Genomic DNA, 25,083 nt, shown 5'->3' on the forward strand with positions numbered 1-25,083 from the left:
TGCACACACACAGTGTTTACCTGGCCACATGACCACAAAGAGCAGAATCTGGGTCTTTAATCATAAGACAGTGAGAGCCTTGGACTCTCATATATTGAATCTAAGGCTCTGAAGATTATATTTTTATATACCTTTATTATTTGTTCAGTTGTTACTAAAATCACTTCCTGGCTCAGGGATTGCAGAAATCACACACCTTAGTGCAGCTTGAGTGAAGCTGGTTACCATGGGAATTCTGAATGTCTGCCTGTGTTCTCTCTCCCTTTCTGCCACGCTCAATCCTTTAGCCTGTGTAATATCACCCAAAAACATAGCTTTCATTTCAAAGAAATAGAAGACATGGCTTATACTGGGGCAAAATATGAGTGACCTGGTCTGAGGAACGTTTAGGTGACCTCAAATACGAAGCAGTTTCATGGGATTTTTTTTTTTTTTACGGTGACAGGAAAAGGAAGTTATTAATCAGGGTGTTTAAAAAATACATCGGCGGAACACTGAGTCACACCAAGATGGTGGAAATCTGCTATAGGCCTTCAGGGCTGTCTGATGATATGGTTAGCCCCGTGACTGGTGGGAAACTAGGATTTGGATAAGTTACTACACCCCAAAAGATTTTTTATGTGTTTTTCAGGATGTTAAGTTGGGCTGGTAGCAGGATGTTAGGTCTGACACAGAGGAGGAGTAAGGAACGGCCTTTTAGAGGGCCAAAAACCATACAAGATAAATTATAATTAGGGTTTGGACTCTCGAAATCATTGAAATTTCAATCAGCCGTTTAACCTATTCAGATAGCTTCTTCTCAGGAAGTCTTGCTCACAGTGAATCCTTTAGTTTTCTGGCCTCTTCTCTGAGGTATACTGCAATCACCTTATGCATGAACAAGTTGAGGCCCCGGTGGGGGAGAGAAAAGGTCACATGGTTTCAATGCTCCGTAGGGTTTTAAGGACCAATGGCACTTACCAGAAAATCAGCAGGACCTATTAGAGCTTTTTCATACTGCTGGACTTCTTCTTTGGCATGCAAATCCTTCCGATGAATGAAGGAATCGTCTCCAGTTGATGCGTGCTTGAAATGGGTTCTGGATATTGTGGATCCAGAAAAGGGGGTGTCTGTGGCTTCAACACAGATAGAGGAAAGGCAGAACACAGAAACAATGCCAACCAAGTCCAGCTTGGCAAATGGATGGTTTTGGAGAGTTACTTGCAGGAACTTGGGTGAGTTAGGTAGGCTTATGCATGAGGGAAAAGCCCAATCCCAGCAAGATAACAATTCAATTCATGGACGGTGCGTCTCAGCAGTTCCTTAAACAAATGCTGCTGAAGGTGTCCTTGCACCCAGCCACTGGTCAGTGCTTATGTAAGCGGGGGGGAAAAGGGTCCTGTGTCTTAGAATTTTAATGAATTATAAGAATTACAGAGAGAGAGAGAGAGAGAGAGAGAGAGAGAGAGAGAGAGAGAGAGAACAAGCATACCAGAAAACCAGCATATACATGGAGTTGCTAATTCAGTTTTTAAAGCAAACGATGTTTTGGATCCCTGCTGTGGGACAATCGCTATTTCCGGAGGCGAATGAAGCAGAAAATAGAGGAGAGAATGAAAATGTCTGTGTCTGTGGAGTTTACATTCTGAAGAATGAAGCAGACTGTAAATGAGAGAGACAGGCAAAATATGAACTGGGATTGGAGAGGAAAGACATGAGAAGGGAGAGTCTCTGGGAGAGCGCCCACTGAGGAGGTCACTGAGAGAGGAAGAGAAAATAATACTTACCTGAACGTTCAATCAGGGGTCTGGTCTAAATTAATCAGACCCATGGTGGGAGGGGGGGTGCAGGAACATCCAGTGAGGCCTCTTAAAACAATACATCTCCTGGTAGGGCAAATGGTCAGCCAATGAGGAGTCTTGAAACAACAGACCTGGTAGGGCAAATGGTCAGCCAATGAGGAGTCTTGAAACAACAGACATCTGGTTAGAGCCAAAGCTCAGTGGAGTAGAGGGAGCAACAAAAGGGCCACTAGAATGATTGCGGGGAAGACTGAGTCACCTTGAGCCTTTTGGATGCCATTTGAAAACTCTTGATTTTCCTAGAGCGTGACACAGAGGTAAAGCTCAGGAGCACTGTCTCTGAGGCCAGACGTCTGAGCTTCCATCCCACGTACCCTACACCCAAACTGGCAGTGTTTTCTGCACAGCATCAGAGGCTACAGAGGCATCTAATGTGCTTGTCCCTGTGCCCACGTTTTGGACCAGGCGTGGTGGAAGGGTGAGATAGGGGAGCTACTAAAGCTGTGAACTTTGCAAGATTGTTACTTCATCTCTCCTCCTGTATAGGAATGTGTTTCTTTTTCTTTTCTTTTTCTTTTATTATTACATTTTGTAAGATATAGATATAGATGATATAGACATGGGTGTGGGATTTACATTTATTATGGAATAGCTTATTGTAAAAGTAACTTTTATTCACCTGAGGTAATTATCTCTGAGGTTTACTGCCTCCATCTGCTAACCTAGGCCAAGTCCTGGAAGATTTTAGCCTCCATGCAATCTTATCTGGGCCTAGAATGTTTTCAGCCTCTGAGACTTACTGCTAAGTAAACTTACCCTTTCTAGCTCTTTCTGAACTCTGGCTGGCTGGTCAACTCAGCTGTCCTGGCTTAAAACTCCTCTCCACACTAACTCGCCTAAACTGGCTTCTTTCAGCTTCTGAATGGATTGCTCTGCTTGGCCTCATAATAACTTTCACAATCTGTTCTATTCTTCTGGATCCTTATTCTCTGGATCATTCTGTCTTCTTCATCTGTGTCTAGCTTGCTCTCTCTCTACAACCTGTCTCTGTACAACTGCCCCAGTCAAAGTGCCTTCTTTCCTCTGTGCTGTTCTCTCTCAAATTACCTCTCTTTCCTCTCTCTCTCTCTCTCTCTCTCTCTCTCTCTCTCTCTCTTCATCCGTCCCTCCCTCCCTCCCTCCCTCCCTCCCCCTCTCCCCTCATGAGAGTTGGACATATCCTATTCTGTCGAATCTTTCTCTGGTTCATCATTTTGTCTGCCACTCAGGTAGACTTTCAAACATAGTTTCCTTCTATGAACTAAATTTACTTTTCCTTGTTTGGGATTAAAGGTGTGTGTCTATTATAGCCAGAAGAATTCAAGGCTGTGTGCTAAGGCTAAGCCACACCACACTAGGAACCATTTTTTTTCCAGTAAACAACACAATCTTGGGGTTCACGGTGCAGTCTAATGCTCTGTAACAGCCTACAGTCTGTGGTTGAGTTAGTCAAACAATGGTTAGTCAAAAACCCAGTAGTTGTTTGGTCCACAAGGCTGGATGTCTCAGATGGTCTCTAGCTGCATTGGAGCCTGAAAGAACTAGGTTCTAATATCAGTGAAGGAATCCTTTCACAGCAGGATAAATAAACTGGGCAGGGAGAGTAAGGGCAAGCAGGCAAAAAAGCAGACACTTCCTCCTTCCGTGTCATTTCCTGTCGGCTGCCACCAGAAGGTGTGGCCCAGATTTAAAGTGGGTCTTAACCACCTCCAAGGATCCAATCAAGAAAATCTCTTACAGATATGTCCAGCTGCTCCAATTTTAGCTGATTCCATATGTAGGTGTGGGTTTCTAAATCCGCACAGGATTTGCTACCCGTATGATTTTTAAAGATTTATTTACTTTTATGTGTATGAGCGTTGTGTTTGCATTTATGTAAAAGTTCTGCATGCATGTCAGGTGCTCTCAGAGGCCAGACAAAGATATTGGATCTCTTGGAACTGAAGTTACAGACGACTGTCAGCTACAATGTACCTGCTGAGATCTTAACTTGGGTCCTCTGCAAGAGCATCCGGAACGCTGAACCACAGAGCCATCCCTCTAATCCCACTCCCTGCACATTTGAAGGCTGTTGGCTATTTAAGCATGGCCTTTGCTGGGAAGGGTTATACCTTACTGGAAGACGGGACATCTCTGAAGTGCTGTCCAACATGACATGACTGAAATGTGTAACTGTAATGAAGACACTGGGTTGAGAGTCAACAGGGATTGGGAAAAGACAGCGAAATGACAGGGACTTGGGGTAGGGGTGGCACTCGCTCTCACTGTCCTTCTGTAGCTGATGAAATGGGAGAGCTTTGTTATGTACTCCGAACCCAGTTTCCTTGTCTGCCGGGCCTGGATAAAACCAATTCCTCCTTCCCAGACGGTTGTAATGAGCAGGGGGTGGCTCATACATCATAGGCCTGATTAAAAACATATTATTCCTATTCTATTCATCCAGGGGCAGTAACTAGCACAGCCAATATTTTACCTCAGAAAACAATCCACCCAAAATGTACTTAAGTTGAAAATTAGTGGTTACTCTGGCAACTCAAGCACTCTTAAATAAACAGCAACAGACTTAGCAGTAATTACTTGATAAATCTTAGCCACAATTATGATCCTGAAAACACTGAAATTCTTAAATCTCTAAAAAGACTCCATGAAGCAATTTCCTGTGCAAAAATAACTTCCCTTGCTATGAAAAAAAATGTTAAAGAGAGATGAACCAAATAAGGCAATTTTTTTCATGAATACAGTTTTTGAGTCAATTCATGTATTTCTAAGGCTGAAAACATATCTTTGGAGTTTATTTAAGGTGGGTTGGAAATGACTCAGCCTCACTGCATCAAGGGAAAAGAAATAATAAAGTGGGGAAAGGGAGGTGTTTACATACAGAACACAGTAAAGAAGTACCACTTCAACGTGTTAGGAACCCTTATCAAACGTATGGATTTCGGACCAAGTTTTGTTGTGGGACACCCACCGTAGAGAAGATCATTTGGACAAAGGTCTAAGCCAATAGAAAGCCTTTATTAACTGGCCAGCAGAACTGGGTGTTTGGGATCTCAGTGTAGCCCCAAGCCTTTCTCAAGATGAGCTTTAAGCACAGAAACAATATTCTGTGTTGACATACTTCTGTTAACAAGAACAGCCAGAAGCAGAACCCCAGAAGTTAAAAGGCCTGGTCCGTGGATTTAGCGGCATTCCCTGGGACATGGGCTTTGATGGATTAGGTCTTTGTTTTCATTTGGAACTTCCGTTGTGGAGTCAGCTGTGCTTAGGTCGGGGGCGTTCGGAGATCGGGGAGCCTGTTAGAGTTTAAGGTCTTTACTCTTAGCAGGCGTATTTACACAGAGCAGAAGGAATAGGTGGCTCAGATCTGAGCACCCCCCCCCCCAATACCTCCATCCCTTCACCAAAAGGCAGGAATTGGTGTGCACAGCATGGGCAGGAAACTGAGGCCAACCTCAGCTGTCGATATGTCCTGTTGTTTAGAGGCAGGGCGGAGTCTCTTTGTTGGTCTAGATCTCACTGAGTAGGCTATGCTCTCTAGCCAGCAAGCTCCAGGCAATCCTCCTGCCTCTGTCTCTGAAGTCCTGGAATTATAAATGGGCAACAATTTTATGTGGGTTCTGGAAGTTGAATCAGGTCACTAGGATTGGCATCGTCAGTATCCTTACCACTGAGCAATCTTGCTGGCCCCTAATAGGACTCTTGTTTTCTTAAATTATATATATAATTAAATCATTTCTCCCTTCTCTTTCCTCCCTCCAACTCTTCCCACATATTATACTCATTTGCTCTCTTTCAAATGCATGGCCTCTTTTTCTTTAATCATTCACACTCATGCACATGCACTTAGATACATAAATGCTGTCTGCTCAGTATGGCATAAGGGAAAGAATGGCTACTATACTGGCTGGTTTTGTGTGTCAACTTGACACAAGCTGGAGTTATCCCAGAGAAAGAAGCCTCCCTTGAGGAAATGCCTCCATGAGATCCAGCTGTAAGGCATTTTCTCAATTAGTGATCAAGGGGGGAGGGCCCAGCCCATTGTGGGTGGAGCCATCCCTGGGTTGGTGGTCCTGGGTTCTATAAGAGAGCAAGCCGAGCAAGCCAGGGGAAGCAAGTCAGTAAGTAACATCCCTCCATGGCCTCTGCATCAGCTCCTGCCTCCAAGTTCCTGCCCTGTGTGAGTTCCTGTCCTGACTTCCTTTGGTGATGGACAGCAATGTGGAAGTGTAAGCTGAATAAACCCTTTCCTCCCCAGCTTGCTTCTTGGTCGTGATGTTTTGTGCAGGAATAGAAACCCTGACTAAGATAGCTACCTATGATGCCAGTTGACATACTAGGAAACTTGGCCCTGATTACCAACTGGTAGATTCATTTTAGTTCTACAATACGATAGGGCACGTGGCCTGCTTTGTACAAACCATTCAGATTATAAATGTGGCAGCACTCAAAGAAACATTCTAAAAAGAGACCTGAGATAAAATAAACACGGCTGGTGCCATGTTCGTTTCTGGGCTTCTGCTAGGTAGGTACTAAGATGTCAGCCACCTCAGGGCCTTCGGCCCCTCTGCTTCTGCTAATTACTGTTGGCTCTTACATCAGTGATGCCTTAACTGGATGATGAGTCCTGTCTGGGTACCATGAGGCTGGTGGTTATCGGATCTCTTCATTGTTACTGAGACTTCTGGTTTCTGCGTTTTAGTTCATTGATTTCTTAGGTCTATTACTATTCAGGTGGAGAACAGTTAGGACTTTTACTAGAGCAGCTGGGGTGCTGGCTCCCCTGGTGGTAGGATTGGGAACAGTAGGATCAATAGATCTGGGAACTGTGCTGCACTTGTCATTGGTGATCATAACCAAGCTCCTGAGGCAAGAGACTGACTGGATCTGGGCTGGAAACACCCATCAGCTATCTGACTTCCTCTCTGGACCCCGTGGCAAAGGTCATATTGCAGGACCAAGGGGACTTGACCTCCTCGACATGCAACAGGGGATCTGCATGGCTCTCGGAGAACCATACCAATCACTTGGGAATGGGCAGAGAAAGTTTGAGCCTAGTTAAACAAAGAATTAAGGAAAGAGAAAAGTTATATTCAAACAGTCAAAATTGGTGTGAGTCTCTAGTTTCCTGGTCTGCACGGTTAACTACCTTTCCTTGTACCTTCTAGCACTGTAATTGGTCCATTATTACTTATTTTCCTGACTCTCACGGATGGACCGTGTCTTCTGAATGCAGTGATAAAATTTGTCAATGAAAGACTTGGGATCATTAAACTAACGGTCCTGAGGGGCCATTATGAACATTTGGGGCCAATTCCTATTGGAGATGATCATTTCCAATGATTCAGAAATCCCCTAGTAGGAGTGGGGAATGTAGAACTGCTGATTCCTTTCCTTTTTAATCTAAACAATGTTAGACTTTGATCAGGCGCTTAGCTGAAGGTCCCCTGGGTTTGGTTTTGTTCTTCCTCGATGGCCTTGTGAATTACACACTGTAAGTTGTTTCCATTAAGAATTGACTGACCGTAAACTGTCAATGGGGTGTTAACTGACTGATGATAAACCCGTACCAGGTACCTTTCTCTCCATCATAAAAACCACTGCAAACTTCCATTTTTAGAAAATCGCTTGTTATAAAAATTGCTTGTTATAAAAGGACCTCTTCTTGCTTCTCCTCTACACAGCTTCATTTTTCTGCCTAGAGAGATGCAAACTTGGCCTGGCCATAAAGAATAAAAATTTGCCTTGCAGTTTCTCAATGTTAGGCCCTGGTTTTTGACACCATAACTGTAGGTAGATAGTAATATGGTTCCTTAGGACTTTTTCCAGACATTCTTACTACTGTTTACTCCTCTTTCTGTTTTACCACCCCTGTTAGCATTCTATCTAAGCTCCGCCCCCACAGTTACCTGGCAACAGCCAGTTGTGCCTGACACTATAAAAGGAGCTGCTTGTCCCCTCCTCACTCTCTTGCTCTTGCTCTCTTGCTCTTACCCTCTTCCCCCTTTTGTCCCTTCTCTCCCCGTTCCCCTTCCCCCTTCTTTCCACATGCTCATGGCTGGCCTCTACCCTACCCCTCTCCTTCTCTACTCTTCTCTACTTTCTCTGTCTTTCTCTGCCCTTACTATCCTCTTAACTCCCCTCCCCATGCCCTGAATAAACTCTATTCTATACTATACAGTCATGTGGCTGGTCCCTCTGGGAAAGGGGTGTCTCAGCACTGGCCTCCTGAGGCACCCCTTTCCCCAAACCCCCAAAGAACATAATCCCCCCTCTCTCTTTATCTTTTTATAAACACATCAGCTCTCACCTTCTCTAACTGAAGGTTCCTATTTCTCCCATGTTCCTCATTTTCCCCACGTTTCCCTTTCCCCCATCCAATCACTTGTACTTTCTATCCCCTCTCTTTACTGCTCCTTCTGATGTCATCCATAACTCCTGTCTGTCTGCCTGCCTGTCTGCCTGCCTGCCTGCCTGTCTATGAGTAAGTGTCTGTGTCTGCCTGAGTGCTGTCTGGTGAATCTGTCTGTCCCTATCTCTGTGTTGGCGTGTCCCTGTGCTGTGCCTGTCCCAAGCAAAGGGCTTTGCCTTTTTTTCTTTAATTGCACAACAAGGATAGCATCACACAAGGAAGGAAAAAAGAAGACAGAAATCTTTAACACAGTTTTCCGAAGGATTAAGTCACCAATCCCAACCAACCCGTATAACAGCAGAATTATAAACATTGATGTTTATCAAACAACAGCTGTAGGTTGTGTTCCACATTTATGGTGGATGTGAGTTTTACAAAGCCAGATTCATCCTCTCTTCTGTTTTCACAAATGATTAGCCTAACTCAGATATACGCACGCTCTACTCATGGCTCAGGGCACGGGAGAGAACGTAGCTTAGGATTACAGCCATGCCTTAGCTTGGTTATAAAATCCAAGGCATGTAAGCTTAGTTGTTACATTGTTTCTCTTAAAGGCAGCTTAATCAAAGAGGCTGAAGACAGTAGGAGAGCCATCTTAAAGCGATAGCAAGGTACATTAGCAACCTCAGCTGTGAGGTCCAGCAAAAGTTCTGGTCTCTTAGAATTTAAGAGATATTCTCATAATAATGCATCGCCACTAGTGAGCCTCTTGGAAGTAGAACCAGTGAGAAAGAGTCAGATCTGGGGTAGACAGGGAGGCAGGAACACAGTGATGGAGCCTGAGCAGCATCAGGAAAAGCCCTCTGCCAACAGAGAGCCAAAGAAACCTTCAGTGTGGTTTGCTCTAAGTCCAGAGCCATCGGGGAGGCTGACGGTGTTGCTAACGGAACAAGTAGGGCAGATAAGTATGGGAGGAGCTAACGGGGATACTTCAGTGCTCTGTATGAGAACACATTTGTACTTTATACTATAGGAAGGAATCTGCATGTATATACTGCATAGACTAATAGCCCATGCATGCTCGGTGCTAACAGTTTGTGTTAACTTTTAAACTAGATGTCACCTTTGAAGAAATGTGTGGCTTAGCAGCCTTGGAAGTAGTGGTCTCTCTCTCTCTCTCTCTCTCTCTCTCTCTCTCTCTCTCTCTCTGTCTCTGTCTCTGTCTCTCTCTGTCTCTGTTTCTCTCTGTCTCTGTCTCTCTGTCTCTGTTTCTCTCTGTCTCTGTTTCTCTCTGTCTCTTTCTCTGTCTCTCTGTCTCTCTCTCTCCCTGTGTGTGTGTGTGTGTGTGTGAGAGAGAGAGAGAGAGAGAGAGAAAGAGAGAGAGAGAGAGAGAGAGAGAGAGAGAGAGAGAGAGAGAGAGGCACAGGAAATTACACAAGAAAAGCATCAACTCCTTGAATCTCAGAGAGGAGGCCACTGGTCTGACCACAGGGGCAGGACTGGACTTTGAAAAGATTGAATCCCTTGCTTTTAGTCGTTGTAAAGTGCTAAAGTGCACGGGCTGGAGATGAGAGCAGCAAGGAGGAGTGCTAGGATGTGAGTCCCCTGTCTCCTCAGACTGTTGACTCTATGAATAAAGAACAGCTCCAGGATTCGGTTGCTGTCTCTGTTCATTGGTGGGAGGGGGTGGGCAACCATTGGAGATCTGATATCTGGGTGACAATGTGTCCTAGTGAGCCTCAGCTGTCATTATTACACAACTTAGAGTCATCTGAGGGAATCTCAATTGAGGGATTACCAAAATCAGGTTGGCCTATGACCGTGTCTTTGGTATTGTCATGATTGATGATTTGATGTTAAGGGGCCCATTTGGACTAATGGCACAACTTTCCTCATTAGTTCCCTGATACAGCTGCTAATCTCCTTCAGAGGAATCCTCAGACACACCCTGAAATACTGCTTTGCTAGCTATCCCGGTGCCCCTTGGTCAAGTTACCTAGCCTGTCCCTCCTGTTCCGTGTGGCTGGGTCCACAGAAACATCGTCCCCATTGAGATGCCAGCTGGATTACCTCATAGCTGCACCCATACAACAAGATCCCCTCCGCTCATGGGCAGAGCATCACAGCATGAAGATGGCTGTCCAGCCACATGGCAAAGAGTTGTTTGCTGACTCTCAAGTTTGTCGCTTCACAATCAAAAGCACTGGAGAGTCAGAGCAGCAAAACTGAGGCAGCTTACGTTATGACTTTGCAAGGCTGTGAATTGGCCTAGGATGGCTGACCCACTGAACGAGCCCAGGAGATAGTTTTTCTAGTGCTAATGCAACAGACTTTTTCTATACTTTCTGGTAGAGTAATCAGGAGGGCTCAAGGACTTCTCTTTTCCTCTACTGCTTATGTTCGTCTTTTTCTTGAAACTGTGTTTTACTTCCTGCTCATTTTAATGCTTACCTGAGGCATGGTCTTGCAGGAAGACTAGGCTGTTAGTAATTTCCTATTCTAGACTTTCACACTGGCTCACCAGAATTTGGGTGGGAGAAATAGCTGGATGACCCAGCTCCACCAGGGCCTGGTGTTTCCTGCTTACCTAAATCTGGCCCAAGGTGCTTTTGAAAATGAACCATCCGGTTTCACGTCTTACAGCTGTCTGATCACAACACCGACACACTTCAAAAGGATGTACAAGTTGACCCCATAGGATGAGGCATCTGTCTAGGAATCGGTTCTAGTCGTAAGCTTACAAAACCCACATCAGACAACACCCTGCACTGTGTCACTACACAAAGGACACCTCTGAGTGTCACCCACTTTCCTGGGGCCAGGGAACTGATGTCACGGACCATAAGACCATTTGAAAGTCACTGCCTTGGGCAGAAAGACTAAATTATTCAGATTACATTGAGAATCCTGGAGTAAGAGGCCTCTTAGGGAAAGGCCACATCGGAAACCTGGTTACCCTCCCTCCCTCATCTAACTCTGCCCCACTCAGGCTGCTTTACAGTACAAGAGGACAGCAAGCTGCCACCCCTCCCCTTAGCTCCCTACAAAAGCTCATGAGCTGAAGGTTTTGTCCTTGGCTTAGTGCTTTGAGGAGGAGCGAGGGTTGATAGGTTTGAAGAAGAAGAAGGAGGAGGAGGAGGAGGAGGAGAAGGAGAAGGAGAAGGGAAGAAGAAGAAGAAGAAGAAGAAGAAGAAGAAGAAGAAGGAGAAGGAGAAGGAGAAGGAGAAGGAGAAGGAGAAGGAGAAGGAGAAGGAGAAGGAGAAGGAGAAGGAGAAGGAGAAGGAGAAGAAGAAGAAGAAGAAGAGGAAGAGGAAGAAAAGAAGAAGAAGAAGAAGAAGAGGAAGAGGAAGAGGAAGAGGAAGAGGAAGAAGAAGAAGAGGAAGAGGAAGAGGAAGAGGAAGAGGAAGAAGAAGAAGAAGAAAAGACATGAAGTTATTTGCAGAGAGGAGGTGCAGGTGACCCGGGGGGAGTGGAGGGAGCTGATGACTGGTACACATCCTGCAAACACTTGTGAACTGGAATCTATTGAAATACATAGATGTGAATTTGTAGGACTAATTATAAGTCTGAAAATACAAACCTGTTTATTCCTATGTTTGTTGTTGGGTAAGGTTTCCTTTGAAATCACAAACGGGCCTGAAAAATGGATTCTTGATAAATGGCACCTATGTAATTGTAAACGAGCTAGGGAAGAATAAAGCTATCAGATTGGTTGGATACGCACAGTAAAAGGAACTACAGGAAGGGCAAACCTGGAAATGGTGGGCCTGCAGATCTCTCCACTACAGAATCTACCCTACACCCCATGGTCGGGATGTCTGTGCCCACCAAGTTCATTTAGTGACACCCAATTCCCAATGTGGTTGTATTAAGGGGGACGGAGTTTCAGGTGTTGTGAGGGTTTCTCTTCCATGGGGCCCATGTCCTCATAGAAGAAGCTTAAGAACCGTGCTCGCCTCACACACCATGTGGTAAGATAGTAGCAACCATCTCTGAGGCAGATGGATTGCCCTCAGTGAGACTCGGTCTGCTGCTGCCTTGATCCTGGACTTCACTGTCTCTGGAGCTGAGAGCTATAGATTTCTGTTGCGTATTCAGTCTAGGGAGTCTTTATGGAGCGGTTCAAACAAACCCAAGCAATTTATAAACCTGAAAGGAAAGAGGGGTGCACAGTGAACTGGGAATGTGCGTAGCTGCCCCCTGTAGACCTAGCCAAAGGATTCTCGACTGACTTCTAATGAAGCCACCGGGCACTCCTACACCTTTTACCTCCTTCCTGCCTACCCTGTCCTGGTCACCATCCAGCAGGGGAGTCAGCATCAGCCTTGAGGGATATCTGTGCCGACAAGCTCTGGGACCTGAGCTCCTCTGCCCATCTGCTATGGCAGACCCAGCTACCAGTATTCATGTGCCTGCCTTGGGTGATTATCTAAGTCACTCCAACTTCTTAGACTCCCGGCAGCTGCTCTCTGCCAGGCTTCTCAGCCTCTTACTCTGCGACAAGAGTCAAAAGATGCTCTAGGATGCTGGAGAGATCAAAGCATTTTGTAGAAAGCTGGCTCATTTAGTCCTTGGATCCTGGTTCTTGAAGCTCTCTCTCCTACTTAGCCTTGGTGAGGAGACGAGTCTACTACAGGCTGCCCTGTTCTCTGGTGGATCAATTCTTTGCAAGGTCATAGGCTGGAAATGTATGGCTTACTGTAGATGAAAGCGATATCTTATAAAAATGTAATGAATTCAGTTACCTCACTGCCCTGCTCGGGATCCATGTTGAATTTGAGACGGCATCACACGAATGCCGCAGAGTAAAGGATCACAGTGACAGCTTTTGCTGACACTGCAACACATTAGGTAAAACTTCGTCACTTAGACGAGAGCACTCCCCAGGTGCCTGGGGACCTCGTTCCACATTGCAATAAAGTTTGATTAAAGCAGCCTTCATGCAAGTAACTTTCTTCTGTGCAGCAGTATGCAGGGTGATAATCTCATTTGTGTGTGTGTGTGTGTGTGTGTGTGTGTGTGTGCACATACATGTAAGTTTGCTTACATGCCGTTACTCTCAGAGAGGAAGAGAGCATTCTGGAGCCCGGAGCTAGAGTGACAGATGACGGTGAGCCATCTGACAGGAATGCCGGGAACTGAAATTAGGTCCTCGTGAAGAGCTGCAAGTGCTCTTGACAGTTGAGCCAGCTCACAGCCCCAAAGGCTGAGTATCTCTAAATACATTCCCCACGCCCACCTACAGACCTGCACACGTGTGCCAACGATTACAACTTAACCACCAGCAGTGCTTCATTGTTTTTTAATGTGAGAAGTTTTTTACTACAATCCTTTTTGAATAACATATTCAATTACCATGCTTAAGCAAAACTTAAAGGTTGATTTTGCTGTGCCATCTGTCCATACAGCCCTGAATAAGCCTAGTTGTTTGGCGCAGCTTTAAATACAGATTATTTTAAACATGCAGCCTCTATTAGGGGGTTCTACCCACATGAATTAAGAGCGATCGCCCGTTTTCTTATCCTGTTTTAGAGAGCAAGGCACACAATTTGCCTCCTGCAGTGTTAAAGTCTCTTTCCTACAATTTTTGCCCAAGTGGAGGGCCCAGCACGAAGTCGGTTTATCAGTTCTGATGTACTTTTCTCCCCCAAACACTTTGCTTCGCAGAGCCTTTTAAAGAGCTGTCCAGCGCAGCCAGGGAGATGGCAACATCCGATCCTCAAGCTGAGTCAAGAACGACTGGCCAAGGAAATCTTGGCAATACCATGGTGAGAATGCACCACAGAGAACTCCTGTGCAAGAAAAAGCCTGGAGGCAAAATTAATCATTTCCTTGCTTGCAGCAGGGGCCGAGTGTTTAGACAACATAGTGGGAGGGGCTTCCAAACCATCCGGCTGGAGTTAATTGTGTGATACGGAGCCAAGAAGTGTAATGTCTTGCTTGCAAAGACTTGAGTTGGGAGGAAGAAAAAAAAACTTTTCAGCGACTTAAGAAACACTGGGCTAAGAATAGCATTTTTATCCAGCCTAAGAGCAGTTAAAACAGCTCCAAGAGAGCAGAGAGCAGCAGCTTCCGCCTGGAACAGTGAGTGAGCGTGCTCTGACAAACGCCTCTGCATGCATCAGAAGCAAGGAGAGCTGAGGAAACAAAAGGTGTTTAAAGACCGCCATCCTTCTGAGATAAGAAAGGAACTTTCTCAGATAGAAAATGCCACCACAGCCAGTCTTGTGTGCCACAAATCCCCCCCGGGGGGGTCATCAAAGAGCCACGTCAGGATCATGAAAAAAACAGTACAGTGTCTAAGTGTTTGTGCCTTCCCATCAGGTGGGCCAGGGTAGCAACTACTCCTATGTCCCTTACCATCTCAGCATAGAATGATGAACGGTGACAAGAACAGATTGTCACTGTCACTGAAATCCTTCCAGATACTATTCAATGTGCCTGTCAGAGCACCGGGCAGAGCATAGCAAAATACCCCACCACCAGTTTGTCTTTCTGGCCATTGCCAAGTTATTTTGGGGAGTCATAGTGGTGATGTGATTTAAACGTCCCACCTTCCCAACCCCTGTTCACAATGAAGGAAGCCAGAGGAGAAGTGCTCATTGGTGAGCATTCTGGCAAATATAAAGACATGCAACACGAAGCCAGCATAGGAACCATGTTGGCTACCTGAACCTGGAGCAATGAGTGCAGAGGGCTCTGCAGCTTGGAGAAGCATGCACACTTGCTTTCTCTCTCACACATACAGACACACACAGACAGACACAGACACAAACAGACAGACACAGACCCAAACAGATACACACAGACACACACAGACAAACACATAAAGACAGACATATACAGACAGACACAAACAGACAGACACAGACACAGATACACACAGACACACACATACAGACAGACACAGACACAAACAGATATACACAGACACACACATACAGACACATACAGACAGACACAAACAGATACACACAGACACACACAGACACACACATACAGACATACACAGACACAAACAGATATACACAGACACACACAGACACACACATACAGACACATACAGACAGACACAGACACAAACAGATACACACAGACACTCACAGACACACACATACAGACATACACAGACACAAACAGATATACACAGACACACACATACAGACACATACAGACAGACACAGACACAAACAGACACAAACAGACAGACACAGACACAGATACACACAGACACACACAAACAGACACATAAAGACAGACATATACAGACAGACACAAACAGACAGACACAGACACAGATACACACAGACACACACATACAGACAGACACAGACACAAACAGATATACACAGACACACACATACAGACATATACAGACACAAACAGATATACACAGACACACACATACAGACACATACAGACAGACACAGACACACACATACAGACATACACAGACACAGACACAAACATATACATACAGATACACACAGACACAAATACAGACACACACAGAGACAAAGGCACATATAGACATATACAGACACATACATCACACACACAGAGAGACACAGACATACACAGACACACACAGATACACACACACACACAGAGACACAGACATACACAGACACACACACAGAGACACAGACATACACAGACACACAGACATACACAGACACACACAGATACACACACACACACACACACACACACACACACACACTGACAGCAGACCCTATGGGGAGGGGCAGGCTCACCTCTGAATCAGGTAAGACTGCAGGACCACCTGGAAACAACTCCTCACACCCTTTTTATACAAAGGAGCTATGATCCCTAACTACCCATAATCGATCATAGAACAAAACAGCAGTTCCCGCATCATTCAAGTAGCTGGAGCATCCCCTGCTGTCTATGGAAGCCTGGATTGTCCACTCATCCACTGTTTCATATGCTGGGAACTCAGCTCTGGAATTATTGATGGAATGAACCTGGGCACCACACGGTGAAGTCACACAGGAATGGCCAACTGTCCTAGCTAGTTGTGTGTCAAATTGACACAAGCTATAGTTGTCTGAATTGAGAAAATGCCTCCACACAATCTGACTGTAGGGCATTTTCTTCTTCTTCTTCTTTTTTTTTTTTTTTTTTTTTTTTCCGGGGCTGAGGACCGAACCCAGGGCCTTGTGCTTGCTAGGCAAGCACTCTACCACTGAGCTAAATCCCCAACATTTTCTTAATTAGTGATTGACAGGAGAGGGTCCAGTCCATTGTGAGTGGTGCTGACCCTGGACTGGTTGGTGGTCCTGGGTTCTATAAGGAGGCAGGCTGAGTAAGCTATGAGAGCAAGCCAGTAAGCAGCACCCCTCCATGGCCTCTGCATCAGCTCCTGCCTCCAGGTTCCTGCCTGTTTGAGTTCTTCCCCTGGCTTCCTTCAATGATGCACTCCAATGTGGGAGTGTCAGCCGCATAAGCCCTTTCCTCCCATGTTGCTAACTAAAATACCAACCCTTTGTAGACATTGTGAACTCACGTTTGTTGTCATCTGCAAATTTCGTGTTAGCAAGCTACACTGTCGAATTAAAACGATCACGCACAGCACCCGCTGTCTTAAACAGGATAGCACTTTTGTGTAGTCCTGGTTCACAGCTGTCTTGGGGTTCATGTGGCCATTGGGGCATGAACCGGACATGTCTGAGTGTTTTGAAATGACTTTCTTTTGTGGAGGTGAAAAACACAACTCTCACCTCAGAGGCAGCAAGAGTTTAATGGGGAGCTAAATTAGAGTGACCCCAGAACATAGGTTCAGGTTTCCCCCAATACCACATTGCACAGAGGATGTTGTTAGGTGAGATTTTTAATTAATGCAGAGCAAAGAATGTCATAAATCAAAGAGTTCCTGAGAGACCAGATCTTTTGGGTTCAGACTCCATCTCAGAGAACCTGACTCAAGGTTGAACTCAAGCTAACTAACAGGCCAGTACCTAGCACCGGTTCCAGGCTACCCCCAATAAGACCTGGGTCTAGCACTAGTTTCCAGGTTACCCCCCACAACGAAGCCTGCATCTAGCACGTTTCTAGGTTATTCCCTAACGAATCTGCACCTCCAGGTTACAAGCCCGCCCCTGACACGTCACTTCCTAACAAGCGCCAATCAAGAGAAAAACAGAAGTTAATGGTTTGGCTCCCAGCACCAGTGAATTACACTGAAGGCCATAATGGGCCCCCTATCAAATATGTACCAGGCTAGAAATCCTCTCCTTGCCTCTATGAATACCTGTTTGAAAGTGACCTCGGGGCTGTTGCCTCCTGTTCTGCTGGGTCAGAAATGGCGGGTGTGGCCCAAGCTCTGTAAATAAAGACCCTTACGTGATTACCGTGGAGTTGGCTCCTCATTGGTGTTTTGGGGTTCATGAACGCTTCCTGGCACAAGATTACCAAGTAAACAGAGAGATGAGATTCAGCAAAGCAGGGCTGGGACGCTGAGCCGCAGGTTTCAGGTGCTGTCTGATGGCGTCCTTAGCTTTTTGCATCAGTGAATACTAGATCTGCTAAGGCTACATTGTAAGGTTTTGATAGTTACAAGGGTATTAGTCAGACATGGTGTGGGCGTGGAGTGGCTGTCAAGCAACTAAGAATGGCCTGAGGTAATTTGGCTCTGGTTTGCACCATTTACTCTCCACTCTCCATAGTCTCTAATTTGCTCATTCGGCTTTGGCTTCGTGGAACGAGAACAGGTTTTCTCCATCCCCCTCCCCTCTTCCTTCCCCTCCCCTCCCTTCCCCCTCCTACCTGCCCCATCTCTCTTTCTCCTCCTCTCTTGTTTTTTTTAACTTCTTTTTTTTTTTTTACGAGCCCTGGGAAGTTCAATTCACACATCACAACAAATGCAAGTTGGAGGATGCTACAGTAGCCATAGTGCAAGTGCTTGCTATGTGTCAGGAACCTTCTAGAAACTGTACATGGGCTAGTTAACCCAAACCTCATCACTACTCATTATGCTTCCAGCAACTCACAGATGAAGGAAGGAAGGTTAAGTTAGGTACATTCTGGGTAACCATCCGTTATGAATTACGGAGACTTAAAACCAGGCAGCCCTAAAATGCCTGGTACACTTGCAGCTTTCAAATGGTACCTACGTGGTTTTTTTTCCCTCAACCTGACTTCTTTCTTGAATCCAGAATACAAAAAACAGAACCAAAGATGAATATATCAACATTGTTGTACAAATGAAAAAGAAAGTGATTTATTTGTTTGTCCTGAACTTGTAGAAAGGCCCACATTTATGTGTTTCAAACAGGAAGTTCATAATCATTGCCCAATGATGGAAAAATGCAACATAATATTTATTTTGTCTCTAAAAAAGATCTACCACATACCTGTCGTATTAATTGCACTTATTCAAAAATATGTATGCATACAAACAGTGAAAGAACAAAATTTATGTAAAGTTATATCCTCAGTAGTAAAATTAGTAATCCCAGCAATAAATAAGAATGCAATAAAATATGATTACGTAGTTCCTGGGCAGCCATGATGGATGAATCAGAGGAAACATGATCTGTTGTTTAATAAAAGCAGCTACTCTGGGTGCTGAGCCAGGAGGGCCTCTCACACCTCCTGTTCAAATTCCCTTCCCTTCCTCCTGCTATTATTCGGTTAAATACATGCTTCCCCAAAACAAGTCAGTAAATCAAGGCCATAATCAATGAAGGACTGAAGTCAAATACACAGCTGTAACAGCTGGTTCCACTCACCGAGTTACAAAATTACCAATCACCTTGCTAGTTAAATTTTTTTAAAACAAACTTTTTTTAGTCATGGGTACATGTGTGTGACTATTGTGCACATGAGTGTTCTGGGTACATGTGTGTGACTGTCGTGCACATGAGTGTTCTGGGTACATGTGTGTGACTGTCGTGTACATGAGCGTTCTGGGTACACGTGTGTGATTATGGATTGCACAGGAGTGAAGAAAGCCAGAAGAGGTCCTCAGATTCCCCTGGAGCTGGAGTTATAGGCAGTTGTAGGCCACCAGTGTGCGTGCTGGGAGTCAAACTCAGACCTTTCGGAAGGGTACACCTCTTAACCACTGAGCCATCTTCCCAGCCCGTATTTCAAAGTGTCTAAGTGCACACAATGTAGTACACATCTTATTTACCTCCCCGTGTCCATCCCATTCTGGGCGGCAACCCTGAAAGATGCCAAGGCAGAGAGAATCCTGGGAGTGAAGAAGCCTTGAAACATGGATGCTGAGAAGCTGCATTTGAACAGCTGTTTCCTCTAAAGGCCCGTGAGCCTCTGGGTTCACCAGAAATGAGCTGATGTTTTGTTCTTAAGTGCCGAGGTGGTGTTTGTGACTTGCAGGGGACATGTAGCTCATAGGCAACACGGGGGTGGGGTGGGGGGGTGGAGTAGGTGAGAAGCCTAACCCAGAAAAAAACAAAGGTCATTGTTTATTCAGAAGTCGGGCTTGTCATTTGGCATGGCTCACCCTTGCCTGGGTCCTCCTTTGGGCCTAGAGAAGGGCATAAAACCCTGCAAAGGGCAAGTGGAAGGAGCCTTGCCTGCAGGCCAGAGGTGGAAGCACAAATCCTGAAGTCAGAGACTCCTGCTCTTAAACTGAGGACAGAGACCAGGAACTGAGGGATGCAGAGCCCTCAGTGATGTGTGTCCAGGGAAGACGTGCTACCACAGGCTCTGGAGCTCAGCACAAAGTGGCAGACATTACACACTCACTGCAACCCATCAGCCTATGCCACACAGAGAGGCCATGTTAGAAGCCTGCAATGCATGCTGGGGCTGGCTGGCAGTTTGCTGCTCACTTTGTTCAAAGCAGTCAGGCGTCTTCATAGAATTTAAAATGAAAAGCGAAGGTCAGCTCTGTTTAACCACAGCACTTTCCTTTACAAGGTCTCCTCATCGGGACCATTGACTCGCAAGCCAGAACGGTTTCCAGGAGCACTTCCTTTCAAAGGTCCACTGACAACAAAAGCCTTCAGATGTCGGACATCTCAAAAGGTGGTTGGCTTTCTTTCTTTCTTTGTTTTCCCCTGAGTTTGCTTTTGAAAAATAGTTTCTAAAGAAGAGCATAAGGATGATTGGTTTTCCATTGTGCGTGTGTCTGTGTTATGTGCGTGTGTATTTGTGTATTGTGTTCATGCACGTATGTGTGTGTATACGTGAAGTTTATGTGCCTGCCTATCTGCCTATCTATCCATCTATGCATCTATCCGTCCGTCCGTCCATCCATCCATCCATCTATCTATGTATTTATCCATCCATCCGTCCATCCATCCATCTATCTATGTATTTATCCATCTGTCCATCCATCCATCTATCTATGTATTTATCCATTCATCCGTCCATCCATCCATGTATTTATCCATCTGTTCATCCATCCACCTACCTATGTATTTATCCATCCGTCCGTGCATCAATCCATCCATCTATGTATTTATCCATCTGTCCATCCATCCATCCATCCATCCATCCATCCATCCATCCATCCATCCATCCATCCATGCACGTATGTGTGTGCTTGCATGTGGGGGCTAGAGACAAATGGTGTCTTCTTCAACCTGGTTTTTGGTTTTTGTTTGTTTGTTTTCTTTTAGTCAGGGTCTCTTTTGGAACCGGAACTTGGAGCTTGCTGATTCAGCTCAGCTGGCCAGTTCGTGAACCCCCAGGATCCTCTTGTCTCTGCCTCCACTGTATTAGAATTAGGTTCCCAGTTCCTTGACACTGGTCTGGGGATCAAACTCAGGTCCTCCTGCTTGGGCACCAAGAACTTTACTTATTGAGCCGTCTTTCAAACCCCTGGTTTTTTCTCTTGTATGGAGCCTGGGGAGATGGCCAGCGTTCAAATTCCCAACACCCGTGTAAAAGCACTGTGAAGGGGATTGAAAGATTGCTGAGGTCAGCTCCAGGCACAGAGAGAGGCTCTGTCTCTAGATTAAAGCAGAGAGTAATGATGAAGGATACCAGTGTGCCCTCCTCTCTTCACACAGGTGACTCTCTCTCCCTCTCTCCCTCCCCTTCCTCCTGTCTCTCACTCACAACTGTACCTTTATCTTTCTTTTTTCTGATGAGGTTTTAAGTGTCTTACCTGGGTCAAGGTTTAATCTTTTTATCTCTGTTCAGTGTCTCCTCTTTCTGGTTGCTCTCAATGTTGCCTCTCTTGCATTTTGATATGGTATTTGACAGGGATTTCTCCTTTCTGTCTCTCATGGTTGCCTTTATTTCTCCAAGTGTTCTCTTTCCGGCACTTCCCCAGTTACTCCTGGGTTCTCTCAGATGATCCTGACCCTCAGTGCCACAACAGAATTTCTGCTGTTCTTTGTTTTATTTTTATTTTTAATTTCTATTTGGGATTCTTTTCATTCATTCATTCATTCATTCATTCGTTCGTTCATTCATTTGTTCATCCTTTGATGCTGACAGTTGAATCCGGGGCCTTGTACATGCTAGACATGCCCTCTACCAATGAACTACATCCCCAGAATACTTTGGACATAATGTTCATATTTTATTTTTCCAGGTTCACTCATTGTTTGGTTTATCCCACTAGTCGGTCTTCCACTTAGGTACTATCTTTGCTATTTCTAGAAGTTTCTTTTGAGGTGACCAATCTCTCACCCCTGTGCAGGATCCCTTTGAATAAATTTACTCTAAGAGTTCTTTCTCTTTCTGCTGAGTAACCCTTCTCTGTTCACAGTTCCTGAAGCTGGGGTGGTGGCATCTTCAGAGATCTGCCAGGTCGAATCAGGTGTGGGATCATGAGAGTTTGAAGGATCAAGGGTACCGTACTTTTCTAAACTTGTCAACTGCCTGCAAAATTCACCTTAATTGCAGCCTATGATGTGGGTCAGCTGATGAAGGCTTGTGCCACTAAGCCTGATCATTAGAGCAATCCCAGGATCCGTGTGGTCAAAGGAAAGATTTTCCATGAGTTACCTTCTGACCTCCAGACTCATGCTCTTGTGAGCCTGCACTCGTGCCTATCCCACACTTAGAGAACCAATAGATAAGTGGAGGAAAATATTTAGAAAATTCACTTTTTTTTACAGGTGCCTCCCAGAAGTCTCTTCCTCTGTCCTGTATGTTCGAAGGTCAGGTGTTTGTATGTGTTGTACGTATTTGTTGGTGGTGTATATGTCTGTCTGTTTGCATGTGTGTTTGTAAGTATGTGGGAATCTATGGACATGTGTGCATGCATCTGGAAGCCCAGGTTGGGATAGAATGTCTTCCTTGATTTTGTCCACTTTATTGGGACAGTCTGTCCCCAAGGACTCCCCAGTCTCTACTTCCTGAGAGATTGCTGGTGGCTGTCACAACTTTCCAACTTTCCAATCCCAAGCCCTCAAACTTGTATAATAATGACCTACTCCACCAAAGCAGCTCCCCAGCCTGACGGTCAGATTTCAACCCCATCGGACTAATGGATTTTGACGTCGTTTTCTTGCTCACGCAGTTCTGTGGCTGTGTAAATTACGTAAAGCAGGTAACAATGATATGCAGTCATGTGTCACTGGCACAGTCTGGAAATGCAGCATCAAGTGACTTTGTCCTCGGATATGCGTCATGGAGTGACAGACCCACGGGGCAGCATTGTTGCCAGGCAACGCTGGCTTATGGGATCTCAGAGGATATGCAGCCCATTGTAGGAATATTGAATTGACAAATATGTAGATAACCAAGGTAAACAGTGTGGCCCTGCTGTGTGTACAGACTGCAATGTGATTCCACTCAGAGGGAAGGGCACAGCACATCCTGTCTGGGAGGAAGAGACAGAGGCACTGGGTTACCCTGCCGTTTTAGACTCGCAGATTCCTGGGCTGGGGTGATACCAAAGTGGATCAGTTTACTCAGTTGATAAAGTCCTTGAAGTAAATGCTGGAGGAGTTGAGGTCTGATGCACAGAACACACATAACGAGCCAGGCATGTATCTGTATCAGTGTTAGGGAGGCAGAGGTGGGGACCCCTGGGGTGCTGTATGAGACTTTGATACATGACATATCTGCTCATCCCCGGAAGAGAACCCATGCCAGACCAAAGTAATAATTACACCCAAGCCAACCTGGTGAAGCAGGAAACTTGTTGGGCTTCATAACTTACAGGACTTACAGGTCACTTAAAGAGCAGGAAAGGCTTAAGAGGCCGGAGTGGAACAGAGTTGAGTCTGGTGGTCTGTCTGGTCTGGGGCTTTAGTAACAGTTGTAAAACAATTATATTAGACATTTATCTCACCTAGTTTATCTCCAACAATCAGCCCTACCCAAATTTGCTCATTCAATTGTTGATTTTTCAATATTTAATGCTTTCATAGGGAAATTTTGTTTGGAGAAAGCGGCATTTCCTGCAGTACTGAGAGGCACTGAGGTATGTACATCAAGGGAAACCAGCCAGCTCCGGATTAGAGCAGAAAAGCTTTGCCCCACTCTGCCCACATAATCTTAGCAAGCTAGTTTTGTTCATTAGGGAAGCAAACTAAATCATAAGCGGAGAGCATTGTCGGTTGAAATAGTTTTTAAATGCTGAAGTCTGACCCCACATCTAATTGTGTTGAAAAACCAGCCTTGTGATGCTCTTACCTTTGAACTGGAGATGCCGGCTGTCTTTCTCAATCCCCGAGAGGTACATTGTAGCAGGCGAGATGAACACAGACCTGTTACTTTCTTACTTTCGGAAGCAGTGAAGATCCGAGAGCTGGCGCTGAACTGTTAAGAAATTTGCTGTTTGTCGGGAGGCTGGGAGCTGGCTTCCAAGGACCCACCATCAGGCAGCTCACATCTGTCTGTAACTCCAGCTGCAGGGCATCTGATGCCCTCTTCTGCCTTCCTCCTACCCACCCCACCCCCTCACGTGCACTTACATGTAGGTATTCCCACACAGACCCTCACATACCTTAAAGAAAGAAAGGCTACTGTAAAGATAAATACCGCGTAGGAAGGGACAATCCTCCCATCACTTACAGACGCTGTGAAGCTCTGTGACTAGATGATCACACAGGATCCTCTTCCTCTGATCTCATTTTCAAATCTGCTACATAGTGTGCCTCGTATTGGAGAGTAACAATTTGAAAAGGACTATGGAGCCCGGGGGAATAGGCTAAAACAACAAAACAACTGGCATAGCTAGGAATACGATGAAGCAAAAGACTTTAATAAGCAGGATTTCCTGTCGTATGCTTGAAATCCCAGCACAGAGGAGAGGGGGTCTAGAAGATCAGGAATTTGAAGTCAGCCTGAACCTCATAGCAACCTCAAGATAACCCCCAAACTAGAAAATAATTATTTGGACAAATTAAGAACTCATATTAAGGGGTAGATAGGGTTTCAATCGATCAAGAGATTTTATACTGTTGTTTGAGGAGGTGAGAATCATCCTCACGTCGTTTTGCTTAACTTAATAAAATTTCCATTTGGAAATAGTTTTTTTTTAAAAATAACCCTTAACGTTTTAGAAGATTAATAAAAGGACCTGTGCATATGTATGTGCACACATATGAATGCATAAATGTTTACACATGCAAAGATGTCAAAGAACTCAGCTGTCCTTTCTCAGGGGCCATCCTTGCTTTTGAATCAGGGTCATCACCACTAAGTACACTAAGCTGGTTGTCCAGACAGAGCCTGTCTCAGCCTTTCCCGTGCTGAGACTACAAGTCCCATCATGCCCTGCTTTCTATTTCCTTTTCAAGCATGGGTTTTCTTTTTTATACTCTTTACACAAGCAAAGAGTTGCTTGCTAAGTTTATGCTTGCTAAGCAGGCCCTGTACTGACTGAGCTACCACCCTATCCCTGCATGCAATTAAGTAAACCCATAAAGAGAAGCCAGGTCTCAAGCGTATCTGTTTCCCCAGGTAGGAGAAACCACGAGAGAGCATTGTTGGTGGACCACTGTGGATATCCGT

At 45.2% G+C, this 25,083-nt stretch overlaps 1 long non-coding RNA gene across 4 annotated transcripts in view; it reads right to left on the minus strand.

Annotated features, from left to right (window-relative positions):
* LOC108348514 (uncharacterized) overlaps positions 1–24,210 on the minus strand; it is a 28,448-nt gene extending 4,238 nt beyond the window's left edge. The window contains exons 1-4 of one of the 4 annotated variants that reach the window (XR_015641086.1): positions 24,142–24,210; positions 23,761–23,886; positions 1,767–1,912; positions 961–1,115 (exon numbers count right to left, since the gene is read on the minus strand). This is a non-coding gene — a long non-coding RNA (uncharacterized LOC108348514). Of the gene's footprint in view, positions 1–960; positions 1,116–1,766; positions 1,913–17,543; positions 17,711–23,760; positions 24,006–24,141 lie in introns of those variants that run through there. The other 3 variants (XR_015641085.1, XR_015641088.1, XR_015641087.1) reach the window with 3 other exon arrangements.
* Between the last annotated feature and the right edge of the window lie 873 nt (positions 24,211–25,083).

Source organism: Rattus norvegicus, chromosome 17 (genome assembly GCF_021556685.1).
Source record: "Rattus norvegicus strain SHRSP/BbbUtx chromosome 17, alternate assembly SHRSP_T2T, whole genome shotgun sequence".
Taxonomy (NCBI): domain Eukaryota; kingdom Metazoa; phylum Chordata; class Mammalia; order Rodentia; family Muridae; genus Rattus; species Rattus norvegicus.